The following is a 12,413-nucleotide window of genomic DNA, read 5'->3' as shown; positions in this document are numbered from 1 at the left end:
CTACACGGGGAGTCTTCGGCCAGCCGGGATTGGACCCACGAACTATTGGACTTAGGTCCAGTGCCCTACCGACCAGGCTATCTCGGTCTATGCTCGATGTTTGTGAAAATTGATGATTTTTGCTGGAAAAAAAAGAAAAATTCAAATTTTCTTATTGCCGGTGTGTTATCTTTCTGAATAAATATCAGCCATGCATATCCTTAGTTTGGCAGAGAAAAGTTTAAAAAATAATAGTACTTGTTAAAACTGGAAAATATATTACATTAAAAGCACAAATTCTGGATGGTATACAATTGTAGGGATGCCAAAGGCAACTGTTAATGTAAGAACTCAAATCACTTTTATTTATGTATTAACTGTTTAATTAATCAATCGTAACTACAACTATAACTTCACTTCATATTATTCAAATCTTAAAAAAAAAGTTCACTACTCAAAATCAGCTTTTTACAAATGCCTTTTTACAAATCCATACAAGGCCTCAGAGGCCGAGTTACACTTACCAGGAGAGACTTTAATTTTACTTCCAATAGCATAATGAAAAAATATGCGATAAAAAGTTACTAATTTTAATTTCTTTCAAAAACTTTTGAGTTTCATTAGTCAGCAATTTACATTTTTAGACGCCCGTGGCAACTTTGAAATTGCAGGGAAATTTAGAAAATTCGGAGTTCGGTAATTCAAAGGACATTACTCTCTAAAATTATAAAAAAACAAACAAAACTCTAAAATTTTAAATAAAAATAAGCTTTGTAAAAAATGTCCATAAAATAATTCAAAAATGTACAAAGTATCAGTGAATAAAGAATATGAAGACCAAATGGAAATTTTAGCTAAGGTGTTGATCATTCGGAATCCGACGACAAAAGAAAGCGGCATATACACATACATTATTAAAGTTGCCAGCTTGGTTCGCTTTGTGAATCAATTTTTTTTTTAATGGTAGCAACTTATTGTTTATTTCTAGGTTTAGTAAATTTGATTTAAAACTTTTTTGTCCACCCCCAAATTAAATATATTCAAAAGTATGGATAAAATACCATTTTTGTTATTAACTTGATATGCAACAACAATAATAATACAACCACTCATCTATAACCAGAATGTCTCATTAAAACTAAGAAAACTTTCATACACATCAATGATCAGACCAATTCTCACCCATGCCTCACCTGCCTGGACAACCATACCGGAGCATCTCATAAAAAAACTCAACCAATACCAGAGCAAGATACTCAGAAAAATCACCCGTGTCAGATGGTTCATCAGAAATACAAATATTGACAAAGACCTCAAGATTCCGACGCTATCACAATATATTTACAAATTAAATGCCGATATCTTTGACAAGGCCATAAATGCAATGCTTGAACAAAGAGGCGTTGCATATGAACTTTTAAATCATTTACGTGTAGTGGGTGGAAAATAAGTTTAAATGAATAAAAAATAATACATTAAAACATAAACATAACTACCCCTAGAATAAATTTTTACAAAAAACCTTAGAAAGCTGGTGGCCCTGTATATGCAGCTAAGTTAGAGCAAGTGATTTTTCATACAATGTAAAATTTCCTTTCAAATTCATTCTAACTTTTAAGGTTCATGTTTTCTTTCATTGTTTAGTTTCGCCTTTCTGGAAAGTTGGCGATTGTAAAAATACTCTGTTGCAAAAACCATTATCCTTAAAGAGAGAGCTTGTTTGCATTTAAGTGCACGCCAAATGGACGCCAAGCTCCCAGCGCGAACGTATATCAACATCGCTAACTCTTGAAACAACGTTGCCTTCCTTTTACTTGCTTTCTTAAACTGTGTGAAATGAGAAAAAAAATCTTATTGAATAAAAATTATAGTTTTGTTAATAAGAATTAATAAAATGATATCTAATAATCATAAAAAATATACGTCTTTCTATTCGCATCTAAAGAAACTGATGAAAGAATTATAAATACTTTTTTTTTAAAAAAAATACATCTTTTTAGTAAATACTAAGTCATTAAAATAAATTTGAATTCAAATAAATGACATGTAATTCGTTAAACCTATTTGAAATGTGCTATAGTATAATTCGTGATATAAATCAAAAATCGTCAAATAAATTCGTAATATATAAATTCGTGAAAAAAAGCGCTTTCGACAAAATACTAAAATAGAGATCTATCGACAAAGACTACTCACTTCTGCCTAGCTTAATAGTATGAGATTGCCGCAGCTGATAGGGTGAATTTCGGAAAAGATCACATTTGGTAAGAATGCTCTCTCTGGTTATTTCAGTTTCCGTTTTTAAAAGCGCTATATGTTGAGCACAACTCAGCTAGATTTGGCACGTGACATTTTTAGCTGCAATCATTGGTCGATTTTCTAGCGTTGCCATTCAGAGAGTTGTAATGAGGCTTTTTTTTGTCGCCTTGTAAGAAATATATATATATATAGATTGTTTCGTGTAGCCGACTTTCTACTACAACGATACAAAAAAGAAAATTCTTTATCTCGCATTTGATTTGCTAAGGGCATGTCAGCATAAGACGCACACAGTGGTTGAATATAATGCAATGTTCTTGCAACGTCATATAGTTGTTTCTTTTTCAAGAACGAATGTTCTCAATTATCTAAATAAGCTGCCAAGTCTAGGATTCCAGTAAGACTACGAAACTATGAACTTTTTTGAATAATTCTACAATATATATCGCAAAATACTAAGCGTGTTTAAAAATTTCTGTTATATTAACATTCTTAAGCAATTATGTATAAGGTAATCTTAAATATAGCAATTTTCACTTATATCATCCAAAGAGCATTTCAGAACCAAATAATTGAACCATATTTGCCTATTTCCCCTCTTTTTGGCGTTAAATTTTTTTTGAACAGTTAAAGTGTTCGAAATATTTATGTTTACTATTATGTTTATTCCTGAATTAATCAATTTTATAGTTTTCTATAGTTCTTCATTTTAATGTATAATAGTTTCTAAAAAACTATCTACATGGCAAGAAATTAAAAAGAAAATTTGCTAAAAAAATAAACTTAACATAAAAAATGGCTCTTAGAAACCTAATAAAAATTAACTCTTTACCAGAGAGAATTTTTTAAAAACCGTGTTACTTACCCAAATGAAGACTTACCATTAACATTCTTAAAAGTTTAAAAATGCAGGAAAAAAAGTATCTAAACATTTTAGAAAACACAGTTAAACATCTAAACATTTATTTTTATTCCAACCCTGTTTACTTAATTTAATTTGTTTATTTCTTTTTTTTACGTTTCCATTAAAAACAAGTCTCGTTCTAGAATGGTATTCATCAAAAAACATGAGCCTAAAAAAGAAAATGGCGCAGAAAGTATTAAGAGAACCTTTTAAGACAGCGAAAATAAAGCAACGCGAGATTGAGTAAAAAAATTCTGATTATTTCTAAATGCGAAAGTGGAAAAGTATTTAGAACTTTCATTTTTTTCTTTTCTTTTGATAAACAGAAGAAAAGAGACTTTTCATTGAGACTTTTTCTCTTCTATTGCAAATATTTCTGAGGATTTTCTTTTGTTGCGCCGCTTGGTTCAGAATAAAATGTTAAGTTCTGCCTTTTCAGAAGATTCTTGTTGTCGGGCGTCTTCTTGTTTCGGTTCACTCTTTCTTTGAATTGAGGTTGAAACTAAATTGTTTTTCATGAATATTTCATGAAGAATTCGACCCTTTCCTTTTTGTTTTCAAAGAATGGCGCGGTATTTTGAAAGTATGTTTGGTCGAAACAAAAGGAACGCAACTGTATCAAACGATTTTCCAGAAAGTCAATATTGTCCCGAGCCTTAGAACTCCGATCTTTAAGTTTGAAATTGTATTATTTAAGGTACACTCCTTTGAATTTAATTTAGCAGAAGAAGTTGTAACTGAATAACTTTTTGCCGTTATCAAATACTATTATTTTTTTTTCCAAATTGATTTTGTTTGTTTCTTTTTAATATCAATTTTACTTTTTGCAAACTTAGTTGAAAACAAATACTTAACTTATAGATTGCTATAAAAACCTACATTGTATCTGGCTTATGCGACTATGTTAACACGTTGAATATGAGATCACCAGGGACCGACGAAGCCAAGATTATTAGAAACACATAATTCGAGTAAATTTTTAATTTTTTAAATATTATTATCGTTACTAAAATGGTCTGAAGAAATTAATGCAATACAGAACACAGAAAAATAGTTTTATTTATATACATGGAGATGCCAACTTGCTCCGGACAGCGATATTTTCAAGTGGTAGTTTATTAATTGTGATTCTTGGTTTAGTAAATTCAATTTAGTAAATTGTTATTCACCACTATTACCAAACAATTCAGAGGCTTATATAATTCATCACTCTTTTTCAGGTATAACCTGATAAACCTTTTAAAAAACATACAAAATATGTCTAATATTTGCAAATTTAGTTTGTAGTTATTTACTGTTTGGCCAGACGCAAGCCATGAAAAATTAGCGTGGCATTCAACGGGTTAATGACTCATACATACCCTCCAACTGCTACGGAATTTCCGTAGTTTCAGAAATCTTCTTTTCAGACGGTAGCAAAATTAATGTCTTAATATTTAAAAAAATTAATTTTAGCGTAACTTGTCCACTATTACTTATAAAAGTGCAGGCCATATGGCTAGATTCTTAAGTTCTGATAAAAGTTTTATGAGAGATCCATTTGCTTTAGAAATTTCTACTTTGGTTCGCTACCACTGGAAGGAATTATTTTCAAAATCTTCATAAGTTGGAGGGTATGGACTCATATAATACCAGGCCTGCCAACTACTACGCTTTTTGTAAAATATTTTATAGAGCGGTAGACATTTAAATTTTTCGGTAGATAAATAAAGCGGTAGCCAGAATTTTTGGTAATTTAGTCAAAATTTAGAAGTCTGACCACCGAGGAGCTGGAACAGAGTTACTTTGCATATGAGCTTTTAAATCATTTATATGTAGTGGTGTTGAGGATAAGTTTAAATGAATAAATAAAATGTTACATTAAAACATTAACTTATCTACCACTAGAATAAATTTTTACTAAAAGTGTAGAAAGTTGGCAACACTATAATACTGCCGGGTTGAAGTCTCGAGTATATACAATTATTGCCAACTCGGAAATCAAAGCTACCTAAAATATTTATAGCGGTGGCCAAATTTCAATTTAAGGGATACATACTTTGCTTACTTTTTACTGAATTTAAATCTTATTTGCACCATTAAAATGTTTATATAATTGCTTAAGTAGTGGCCAAAATCATTCATCGGTAAATTTATTAAATCAGTATTAAAAAATTATATATTAATTATATTAAATTATTATATATTAATTATATTAAATTATTATATATTAATTATATTAAATTATTATTAATTTAAAAAATTAGTAAAAAAATTATAACAAATATATAAAAAATTTTATACTAAGAAATTAAATCTTAAAATATACAACCTCACTAAATATTCAAATAAAAATATTATGTTCTTGAACAAGTTGGATCGAAGATTTTATTTATATTTTTAATTTAATATAGTAGCAAATTTTATATATTCACGTCTTTTATCTTCAGAAAGTGATTTAAAATGATTTTGACTACCACTGCATTTAAATAATATAATAGGCTTGCTGCGCCTCTGATTAAGTGTGTCAAAGTGTAATGATTCTCTAACAAACAATTACCTTTTCCACGTGCTTGGGGAGTGCCACTTCCCTTCGTTTCGGACTACGGCGAGATACAATCTATTACTCATCAAAGTGTTAAATTAACTTTTAGGAACTTTTTCTTACTTACTCACATAAATAAAAGAAAAAAATAATGTGCTTGCAATTTAAACAATTAACCCCATGTTTTAAGTTACCTTTGATTTTTTTGTTCGTGTTGCTTCGATGCCAATTGCTCCGGACATGCCAAAATAATTTTAAAAAAACAGTAAACAACTACAAAGTAAATTTTGAAAATATTTGACTTTTTTTCTTGTTTTAAAAAGGTGCAGCCTGACATGTGTACAAGAAAGTGGTAAATTATATAAGCCTACGAATTATTTAGAAATAGTGGTGGATGGCAATCTACTAAATTGAATTTATTAAACAAAGAATTACAATTGATAAACTACCACTTTAAAATATATATTTGCTGTCCGGAGCAAAGTTGGCATCTCTGTAAGTGTAGTCCGTCATTTCTCCTCTTTCATTTCCCTTACTTCTGATTAACAACTAACTGCTAGTTCAGCTAACTATTTCAGTTTAATTAAACCTATTGAGTCAGAAACTATCACATTAATTTTTAGCTTATATAGTTTCTCTGATTAAGTGTTCAAGTGTCGACCAAGTTTTAATGAAACTCTAGTTTACAATCGCTAATAAAATAAAAAACAAAATCCTGTATGACTGGGAAAGAACTTTTTTGAAAAGCTATAGTTGGCAAGTATGAGAATGGTATACTCTCAGAAGTTGTTAATGATTTGTTCCATAATATTGTAATAGCTGCCAACTTGTACGGCCGTTGAAAAATAATTTTCGTAGTGATAGCAACATGTTGATAATATCTATTTGTGGGCTAATTATGTTTATAGATGTCTTAATAGTTTTGTTTTTAAAAAGTTCTTCCAAACTTAATTGCTGTTTTACTCTTTCAACGACCGTAAAGTTGGCAGGAATACAAAGGTCACATATCTGTTAAATAATAGAATTTTGTCAATGGTTCAATTTAACACCCGATTAAGAATGCAACAAATTTACACACGATGGCGATTCCAAAATTGATTTTTAAGATACTGATTTGGCGATTCAAGATCCGATATTTTGAATCAAGATACCGATATTGTGATTCAAGATACCGATATTGTGATTCAAGATTCCGATTTTGTGATTGAAGATACCGAATTTGACAAGTAAGATAGCTACAACTAAACTGATAATCGATCCCCCTTATACCAACTGAATCCCCCTATACCACTACCAACTGAAGGTTGGTAACTATGCATAAGGGGGATTTGATTATTTGTGGGTAAGTTACGGGATACGAATACGTGGTTAAGAATACGGTTTACGGGATTACAAATACGGGTGATACATTTTTTTTTCATTTGCTGACTGTTCCTTATTTTAACTGCGAAAATAGAAGTAATTGTATGAATTCAAATAGAAAAGTATATTTTATTTAATTTATTAATGTTTGATTGGTTACAATATTAAAATTTAATGAGTTTAATGTTCTTCGGGTAACACGTTTTTTTCCCCTCCTTCTTTGAACAAATTTATTAATTATAATTTAGCAGATTTGCGTAAGGAATGAATCGTGCCTTTAATGATAAAAACGTAAAACTTGGTACACATAATTTTGGATGGGAGGTCATCTCAAATTTAGCTCAAAACAATGATGGAGGCAGCTCAAAACGGCTGCCTCTAAAAATTTTCAATGCGGTATTTTTAAATGTTTTTAGATGATTTTGAATCATATGTATTAAAGAATAAACTAAATCTGATATTTTGTGCATGTTGTAATTTATTTTTATCAATATATATGTCTTTGGGGCAATATATGTCACCTGCTCACTTCGCTCACCTACTCTCATCAATTCTCAATCAATTTGGTTTCTTGATGCTAAGTAGATTGTTGCATTAAAAACATTATGTATTATTTTATTTTTAATAATATGAGCCATATTTCATTACTGATATATTTAAATCTAATTTTATGTTATGGATAAATAAATTCTTAAGCAGTTTCATTTATTTTATAATCAGACCCAATAGTTTATATATATATATATATATATATATATATATATATATATATATATATATATATATATATATATATATATATATATATATATATATATATATATATATATATATATATATATATATATATATATATATATATATATATATATAAAACCGACGTCGAACAGTTGACTCAATTTCATGGGTTTACGAATACTAATGTTCAACTACGTAGCCTTGTAATTTTGAACCCGATCCAGAAGACAAGGGAACTCCTGGATCGAGTATTGGGAGAAATTTGCCTTCGTGGAGGACTTTTTGATGGAGCTAACCCGCATTTGCGTTACATGGAGAGGAAGACCACTAGAACCTCGCACGGTTAGCCTAACGACAACGGGACTAGTCCCAATAGTTTGAAAATAAAAGATGTTTCGTGGTTAATATTAATACCTTGACTATATTTAATTACAAAAAAGTTTTTCTATGCTATTATCAGTGACAGCTATATTATTATAAACGTTGATGAAAGCTGAAAACTTTCAACTACTTTTGAGATTTCGTGCTGATCATGGGGCAGAATTTCTATATCATATTTACGGTCAATGTTTCAAACGTAAAATAAGGCATGTTTATTTAGAGAAAGTACGTTTTTTTACTTGACTTTCATAAATTAAAAATTAGAATAACTAAGAGAATTGATAGGATAATTTGTGTGGCAGTTGCGTAGTAAGTTCTTAAAAACATGCAAATCGTTTTTAAAACTAATTTTAAGTGAATAAATGGATTAGAGTAGGTATATTGTATACGCTTAAGACAAATGTAAAAATGCTTAAAAAGGACCGTGGTAGCCCAGCGATTAGGGATCGCCCTCTCGTCTGGAGGTGCTGCAGTTCTGCCCTCGACTCCGCTGAGACTCACTGAGTACATACAAGCTCGTAAAATCTGTGGAGTCGAAAGTCTTGTGGTCGGTTGCTGAGCAGTACCATGGGTACAGGGATCTGGGGAAAGTTTTATTCCCCTTCAGATCTATGTCTAAGTATCTCTAAGCTGTCTATGTATTAAGGAAATGGCCTTACGAATGAGTGGTGCTGCCATCTATCAGTGGGTTTCTGAGCCAAGATATACTTTCACCCCAAATAAAGGACTCACCTTCCTAACTTAAATCGCAAATAATGCCAATGGCTGGCGAGCTCGGCTTGACCAAGTGTCATAGGCAACAACAACAGCAGATTTAAAAAAATAAAATGGTAAAGAGAAGTACAGAATTTTAAACCAATTTTAATAATTGTGACAGTAAAAATAACATCAACTTCTTCAACAGAGCATTTGCATATTATTACACACAAATAGATATTATGTGACATATCTACAATTGAATTAACATTCACTTATACAATATATTAAGCAATACAGAAACGATCTCTTCCTATTAATAAAGTCAAATAACACTTTGGATTCGAAGATTCATTTTACAAATGAAAAATATAAATGATCAGGTTTGTAAAAAAATAAGAAATATGCATTTCTCACAATATAATTTTAATAAAATATTGTATTTTTATATTTATTGTTACTTTTAAATGTATTTAATATTTTTACGTGGTGCTCATAGCGCAGTAAAATGTGATACTTTGTAACAAAACAATTTATAAATTCTTTATATCATATCATAAGATAATTAATTATCTTACCACGTAATTTTTTTCTGATAAAAATGCAAAACATTTTGTAAAATATTTGTAAAAGGAAAAATGTATCAAAACATGTATCACACATGTTTTTCTTGAAATTTTTAAAAATGTATCTTTCATACAATATTTTTTATATAATTTAAGTTTGATTAGGTTGCAAATCTTTATGCCAGAAAAAATGCTCTTTACTTTAGTTTGAATCTGTATATACATATTTTTTTAATTTTCAGGATCTAAATATTTATAGTATTTACTTTCATACTAAAATATTTTAATAAATATCAAATGAAGTAAATTTCATTTAACTTACATTTTTTACAGAAATATATAGCAGGACTTTATTATACAAATCACATCAATAAAGTTAAACTTTAAGCATTACAAACTTGAGGAAGTACATTTTTTCCGTAGCCATTGCTGCGTACGCAAAGCAAAATTGGAATATTCGTTTTCAAATTTAAACGACTCTTAGGGTAAATTAATATTATTGGCAATCCAAAGTTATTTAAGCACAATAAATACGTGATTAAACTAAAGTATGAAACTATAGAAGGAATATTTAATACGATAATGTATATATTCTAATTCATTGACAACATCAGTTAAGTGTGGAAAAGTATTAATAACGCGTCTTATGTATCAAGAATTATTGTCTGATTTACGTGAAATTTATGTCTGATCAAAAATTATTTAAACCAATAATGATGGTTTAAAAAAATTTTTGAAATAAGCATCGAATATTCTGTAATAAAACTGTGGCTCTAAACAAGAGTAATCTCTATCAAAATTTCACAATGTTGCTAACAGAGGATGTTTAATTTAAGTTAGTTAAATTAAATTAAGTTAGTTAGTTAAATTATCGTTTAATTAAGTTAACCTAAGTTAGCGGTTTCCAAATGGCGCTTTGCGGAACCACAGGGTTTCGTGGAAGAGAGAAAGGGGTTCCACGAGTTAGTACTTTTTTATAAGAAGTAATGATTTTTGAAATCTCTGGTTATATTTAGATCCAGCCTATAATTCATAATTTATTTAATCTTGCAGTTGTCTTTATGAAATTATTTTAAGCAAAATGACAAAGATAAAGAAATGGTATTTTTAAAGGAAAATGTAAAATTATTAACAACAATACATTGAACCAGTTTTGAAAAAAAAAAAAAAGAAACAAGTATTTACGAACTATTCCTTCAGTATTTTCTACGGCTCTTTTCAAATCAAAATGACTAAATTCTTTTATAAAGAAATATGTTACCATAATAACCATTTTCAAAGTTTCAGTTCTTTTAAGTTTTCATTTCGAAGTAAACCATAATTCGGCTTATTTTAATCCTCTTCAGCTTATGTACACCAGAGCTTATTCTCACTTACACCAGAGCCTGCTTATTCAGCTTAGGTACACCGGAATCAAATTCAATCCGAAACTAGATATAGCAGAAAGACTACAAATTTTACTGTTGGGTATAAAACCTGAATTAAGATTATATATGATAAAACTGCGAAAAATTTTCATTCCTCCAATTAAATATTTTAAATATAGTCTTTTTCTATGTAATAACGTTCACAATTCACTTAAACTTTATTAAGAAAGTGAGGGGTTCCGCCGAAAGAAGGGTGATAATTTAGGGTTCCGTAGCCGGAAAAAAAATTGGGAACCGCTAACTTAAGTCATCGTTTATGTAAATTGATAAATATAAAAACTGTTTTTTCGATTCGGAAAAAAACATAGATCAAAAGATATAAATGCATAAATAGTTGCTTCCAGCAAATGGCAACTTTGAATTAAAACTGATAAAGTACAATCATGTAATGCCCAGGCATCAACACCAAAATTATTAAGCTTAGAATGTAAGTACAAGGCATAATATTTTTCTGAAGCAAGTTTAAAATTTCCCCACAACATTTTACAAACAACTAAAAGCAAATTATTAAATTGATTATAATCAAGTTGCTTTATACGTGACTGTACACACCATAGATGTATAACTGTGACAATTTACCTCGTAAAAGTTGATTATATATGTATATATAAGATTACAGAGAATATTTAAGTGGTATATCAATGCCATTTAAAAACAACGTGAATATAATAAACAGCGTTGTGCACAATAATATAAAGTATACACCATAACATAAAATAAACTTGCACTCAAAAAATGCGAATAAATTAATACTGTAAAAGGGCACAAGACACAGAAATAAAGCAAACAAATTAACACTATTTACAAGGTATCATTCAAACAAAATGCTTACGTTTTAAAGCCTTATATTTTTTATTTTATACGGTTTGAATTGTTTTATTGCTAGTTACACTACGTCTGATGTATCCATATACGGCACGGAAAAAGACAAATTTGACGCCACTGAATATTTGCTGTAAAGAAACAAGTGCTTATATAATGAACAGTTACAGTTAAACATCAAAACACAGCTTTTGCATACTTACTTTTACAGACCAAGCAATAACAATGCCGAGAAGCAATACGAAAATTATTTAAATGTGAAGAACATTAACATAGTTGAAGTGAAACGAAAAAAGAATTGGCATCATTGACTTACTAAGGTGTAAATATTACCTGATTATAAACGTCATTCGCTTCAAAAATATATAAATAGAAAATAACAATCGTAATGCTTCAAGCGCTCAAAAACGGGCACACATTTTCAAGACTTACCAGACGTGAATGAGAAGAAACAAAAGTGATTTGAAATGTAAAACAAAAAATTGCCAGAGAAAAATGGAAAAATGAAAGTTTATTTTATCATTATTCGTCGACAAATTTTTATTTTCTATTTCAAATCACTTTTGTTTCTTCTCATTGACGGCTGGCAAGTCTTGAAAATGGGCGCCTGTTTTCGAGCACTTGAAACATGTCGATTGTTTTTTCCTATTTATATATTTTTGAAGTGAAGTGAATTAAATTTTTTATCAGGTATCAGGTAATATCTTACGGCTTCAGTTTCTTGGAATTATTCATTTAATATTGTGAAAATATTT

This window comes from Parasteatoda tepidariorum, chromosome 3 (genome assembly GCF_982258835.1).
Source record: "Parasteatoda tepidariorum strain Cologne lab strain chromosome 3, Ptep-v5.0, whole genome shotgun sequence".
In the NCBI taxonomy this organism is placed as follows: Eukaryota; Metazoa; Arthropoda; class Arachnida; order Araneae; family Theridiidae; genus Parasteatoda; species Parasteatoda tepidariorum.
Note: the sequence above shows the minus strand (reverse complement) of the source record.